Source organism: Trachurus trachurus (assembly GCF_905171665.1).
Source record: "Trachurus trachurus genome assembly, chromosome: 20".
NCBI classification, from domain to species: Eukaryota; Metazoa; Chordata; class Actinopteri; order Carangiformes; family Carangidae; genus Trachurus; species Trachurus trachurus.
In genome coordinates, this window is record NC_139911.1 from 10,099,971 (window position 1) to 10,105,952 (window position 5,982).

General features: G+C 39.0%; 1 protein-coding gene across 1 annotated transcript in view; it reads right to left on the minus strand.

The window, feature by feature from the left end:
- The window catches only part of mllt10 (MLLT10 histone lysine methyltransferase DOT1L cofactor), a 78,033-nt gene that overhangs the window by 63,816 nt on the left and 8,235 nt on the right, over positions 1 to 5,982 (minus strand). The window lies entirely within an intron of this gene.

Consider the following 5,982-nt stretch of genomic DNA (forward strand, 5'->3'; position numbering starts at 1 on the left):
TGGCGGCCTATATTTCATGAAGCCTAGGGCTCCATATTAAAGGTCTATGAATTATTCATACATTTAAGAATAGGACATCATTTATAGATGCGTATGAAACTATTTATACATTTCTAAAAAATTAAGAAAGCGTTTACAGCCTCTAAAACTGGTGAATTTGTAAAGATGGTTGTCTCTTCAAATTTGTTATTTGTTTGTACAACTAAAAGCATAATAATTATAAAAATACAGGTTTATGCAAATCTAAAAAAAAATATATAAAATGTCATTCAATGTGACAGAAAATGTAGAAATGAAGTCCAGAAATTCAGCACAAAATCTATTTGTTGTAGTGATTTATGGTCCACATCTTAAAAACCAGCGTTCAGAGTTAAAGTTTGACTTTGATGTAAAATTTGAAAAAGTTCAGCAAACACCATGGACTATTACATACTGTTATTGTTTATTATCATTATTTAGTCTGTTCTAGATTTTCCCATTTCCAATAAAAAAATAAAATAAAAATTTAAAACAGTCCCAAGAATGACATAATGAATTTGATATCTATTAACGGTTTACTTATGAAGGCCTTTTCTGAAATAATTTCAGCCTTTAACTTAAGCCCACCTCCACTCATATACATTACAGGAAAGTGTCCGAGAACTATTTCTAATGAATAAACTATATTAATGACGATTTCAAAAAGCACATTCTGCTGTTTATTTCTTTATATTTGATGTAATTAGCTGTAACACACATGCAGCTCGGCAGTTATTGAGAGTTGGAACGTCAGAATAATGAAATTTCTGAAGATACAGATCAGCTGATTGAAATGATCAGCTGAAAACTAATATCTGGACACTGGTTCCCTTTATAAACTGACAGGTCAGTGGAGAACATTACACACTATAGGGGGATTTGAACAGGCCACAAGCAGCGGTGACCTTTGACCCCTCATACCAGGGACTTAGAACAAGGGACCCAGGCTGGACTGCAGGATAAAAGCCACTAACACACACACACACACAATAGAGAACCTATACTACAGTGCGCTATTAACACACCGATAAAATGTAAAAATGTATATAGTTGTATATAAAATTAAAAATCCTCATCCTCTTATCGCAAAAATGCTGAAACTAAATTATCCAAGTTTCTAGCAGCAACCTACATGTGCTCAAGCCACAGCTTGTTGGCTATTGATCAGAATGTCAGAGCCATTGCCCTTTGCCTAAGTCGACAGATATTCTCACCTATAGGATCCAATATGTCAGACGTCAGACGGATGAGAACCAGCCTATTGCTTTGCTGCAGGGTGCGTAAGGCAGACAGGAGACAAGATGTGTCAGAAGCGGATTTGAGTGGAGGAGCTTCCTTTCTTCTCCTCTTCAAGAGAAGTTTCTTAAATTGGGTGGGTGAGAAATATAATAGGACACTTTTGGGGCTGTCTGGGCCTCTGCCAGATAAGGTTTCAGCCAGCGTTTTTCACCCACTTCTTTACATTTGGTCTTCAGGATATGGGACAAAGGGGAAAGCTGGACTCATTGTAACTACCTCCTTATTTAGGCCTCGGTCTGCTGTTTAGGCAGGAGGTGTATTCTCATTCAAATAATAAAGAAAAATCACGAGAACTTTCCTTTAAGGATCATTTATTTATAATACTACCCAATAAACTTTCTGGTACATTTAATTCCTTATCACTTTTTACTGAATGATTGGTCTATTGCTCTGGCTTGTAGAATTAAAATATGCTATTTTTTCCATTGTGAGTTTACAGAGACACAACCATTATTTTTACCACTAATGAGCATTCATATTTGCATTAAGACTTGCAATGGGGTTTTCTATATATACACACTTCAAAAAGTTATTTTTTGTTTCGATATTTAGGGCAACTTTGGATTTTTCATAGCATCATGGGAATATTATTTTTATGTAAAATGTTGCTATTTTTTTGATTTTCCAAATTTTTATTTCCTCATGTCACAAAAGTCAATTTTTCATGTTTGCATCTCCCTATTTTTTTTTTTTTTTTTTCCTAAAGACGCTGTTGTCAAACAGGAGGCTGCTCCTGGGGATGCACTTCTAACTAGATCCGCCTGTTACAGTGGATCCTTGTTAATTATTTGGCCTGATCAAGGATTGTTTGGAGTGTAATCTGAGCTCCTTCAGCCTCAGGCAAAACAGTGACAGAGAGCTGTCAAACAGCTTTTAAATAAGATGTTTAACTATAACACGTTTAAGCACAGCGGTGCCTCATGAGGCAGCCTTACAGGAAAGACTTTGTCTTCATTTTAAAGAGGCACAATTTATGCTTCAGGATACAAAAAGCACTCTAAACCTGTGTGTGTCCTAATAGACATTGAAATAGTGCATTGTTTCTCCCACCTCCTTTTAAGCTTAATTGCATATTAATTAACTTGAATTTAATTTGATTGTTAAATTGTGCATTAACACCATGTCTCCATACTGTTTTGCAGGTATTCATTCTCCTCTGACCTTTCAAACATGGACCTGGAACAACTTCTGGTTTTATCATAAACTCTCCAATAACTGTGTCTGCAGGCCTCTTCTACCAATGTGTGAATTAGTGAATGCTAGTGGACAAAGAGCAGGTACAGAGAGTCTTAGGGGCGAGCAACAATTATCAGTATCTAATCTGTGCTGCAGACAAATGTCCCTTGAACAAGTTGTTTCCACAAAGAGAAGAATCAGGCTCTGTTCTACTTTTAGAGAGGAAGCACAGGTCTGAGGAGCTTTGGATGAGGGTGTTCATTCATTTTCATTTAACTGCCCAAAAGCTTCATTAAATGAGGAGCAAAGCAACAAGGATCAAATGATCAAATGGCCATCTATTAATACTGAGACGCATGGCTTCAGTTTTAGAATTAAATCATACTTTTATAGCCATTCTTTTATAATCCATCACCAGAAGCAGCTACCGGCTACAGTAAAGTTGTTTCCAGGTGAAATAGAAAAATGAAAGATGTGTCTGACAAACTGTAGAAAAGTACCCAACTTACTGAAGAATACACTGCAAAAAAAGCAGACTGAAACACATGAAGAATATATTTATGTTTTAAAATATAAATCCACTGAAACAAAACCAGATACATCCTGCTTCTCTCATCATTTCCTTTTAAAAGTTCTTTCTACATTTTTACTTCACTTTTCTTGATATGCTGGTTGAAACTGTCTCTTTTTCTGATGTCCAAACTCAACAGCACCTAATAATGATTTAGTTTTACTCCCATTTTGGAAGAATGATGCAGTACTTTCTTCTCTTGGACTGACTTTATCAAAAGATTACTTTTATTTAGCACAATTATCTTCAAATATCTAAATGCTACGTCAGGATGATTTAAGAACAAAAAGGTCTGAACACACATTTTAGATTGTGATAAGTCAAGTTTCACTCAAAGTCCCAGAAAACTGTTGAATGAACAGGCTATGGTCAACACCTGAGCCTTCTTTAGCTAAATATATCTATCGATTGGCAAATTATTTTCTGGAACAGAATTGTTTGATTGTTGTTTCAGAGTTAGTGCGGTTGTATCGGAGGGATTTGTGTGTCCTGCATTCATTTCTGACTCTCATTCTCTCACTTGGATGAAATAACACTGAAAAATGAATCACCAAACCAACCGCCTCCACAAAACTGCTTCATAAAACATTAATTGATTCAAGAGAAAAAAAAAGATGTGGTTAATTTTTAATATAGATAAAGACTGGGTCTGGTGAAATCAGGCCTAATTATTTTGAGGATGAATGTACTAAATTATGTATCTGAATTTGTAGAAAGTCAGAAAAGACAAGATGAAAGGATGATGGTTGAGGGTTTGTGTTTCTCCTGACAACCAAAACGAAGTGAGTTAGAAAATAGGGAAATCTTGTCAGCATGACTAGAACAAACCATGATCTGTCAGCTGAAGTCATCAGGGAGCATTTTTTAATCTTATTAGAAGTCTCAACAACTTTATTACGAGACGAGGAGATGAGTGAAAAAGTTGGATAGACAGAGCTCTAATCAGAAACTCAGAATCATACAACACCGTTTCATGTTTGCATGAAATAGAAATGAAATGTGTTATATCAATATTTAGTGAGGTCTTTATCTATAATTTTCTCGAATAAAGTTTGATGACAGCTGATGAACTCGTTAAAATGATGTGAATAAAAGCTGTTTTGGAGCAGATCTGTTGGTTGTTTTTCCTCCTCTACCTGTTTTCTGACCTGATAAACTCATTGGGACAGTATCTGTTTTGTGTATCGCTCCACCTCAAGCGACTTGACAGTCTACCGGAGTCAGCTGTGTCTCCCGTCTCGGGCGGACTGCGTGTCCTCGGTAGGGGCGCAGACTGCAGGCGCTTACATAACGCCTCGCCTCGTTTATTACCGCTCTCTCCGTTACGCAGCGCCGTAACGCTCATCCAGCGGCGTCTTCATTCAAAGATTTCGTTGAGTTGATCGGGTGTTGATTGCATCGCCGCGTGCGCGCAGTGAAGACACGGCACGCGCTTAACGAAATAAGCAGGTTATTCTTGTTAAGTAGGCCTGAGGTGAGATTTACGCACCGTCACGACCGCGACGCTTCATATTGTCGTTTAGGCTTTGGGGAGAAAATGCTTCTGGAAGTGTGATCCGGGGACCACCAGGGGTCCTCCACTGGGCTCCGGGGGGTCCCTCAGCAAATAAAGCATTATGTATTTTCAATAAAAAAAAATATATATTCACGGGGAAAGACTCTGGTTCAACGTGTACTTATATGCGTTTCGACTCCAACCTCGTTCAACCACCACGACTTGTTTTTTTCATATATGCAAATGAACCAATAATAAAATCAACTCAAATCCCACCGTTTAGTTATTTTTTAGGGGGAGCAGATAAAGATTTGTGCGCGTCTGTGGTCGAGTGGGCGCGCAGTCGGTGTTGTTTATTATGTGAAGTGGTGTGTGAGTCGCAGAGAACAGTCACGAAACGAAATCGACCAAATCTGCGCGTATTCCGTATAAAAAATGGACAGAGAAAATGTGTTTGATTCCCCCCGCTGTGCCCCTCTCTGCTACAGGCAGCGCGAGGGCAAGACGCGGTCTGGCAGCGCCGCCTGCTGGCCGCGAGGGGGACGGGGAAATTCTCTTAAAGGGGATGTCAGGAAAACCGGAAGAGTTTTTTAAGGTGGACCGGCGGAGTTAGCTGCACGACGAGGACGCGTTGTGTGATTTCCAGCAAAGAGCTCACAGGGAAACCTGGACTCAGAGGAGTAAAGACTCTAAACCGGTTCCGTTGCGTTTTTTTTCTTCTTATGTATTTTCCAACCTGAGAGCTCAGACTCATTCAGCCAAAAAATAAGAGATTCAGAGTTCAAACTGTCCCACACTTCCTCTATGAAGCTGAGAAATAAACAGCTGGTCATGTCTTCTAACCCATTTCCACTCCAACTCGGCGATGTTGAAGATTTCTCTCGAATTAAACAAATAAGTGGCGACCTCGACCCACGCAGAGTGATCACAGAAGTGCACTAATCCACCCAGCTGGAACTCAACACCACGACGTGTCTCCTCGGTGTCGTCCAGCCCATGTCAGAAAAAAAATATATTACAGGACCCAGAATAAAACCAAACGACCAACAAGATTCATATTTTTCATATTGTTATGGACAATGAGATCAAGGCTTTAACAGCTCATGCAGGTGAATGGAAGATGATCCATTGCTGATCCCTAAATAAATACTCTGGCACCAGATTCCTAAAATGTAGATTTGGTGCTTGTGAAGCTTCCAGATTTTGTTTTTTATTGTTGGTGAAGGAATAAATCAGCCTCTGGTCCTCAAGTGGTTCATCCGGCTTCAAATTGGCTGCTGGATAATGACGGAATCAAATCAGTAATGGGATTTCCTTCATGGCTTGACCTCGGTCTGCACTAACGCATGGGCCATAAATAAATAATTCTCATCCTCCGCGTTGTGCAGTTTGTGAGCCAACCTGAAGCATGTAGGGCGCGTGG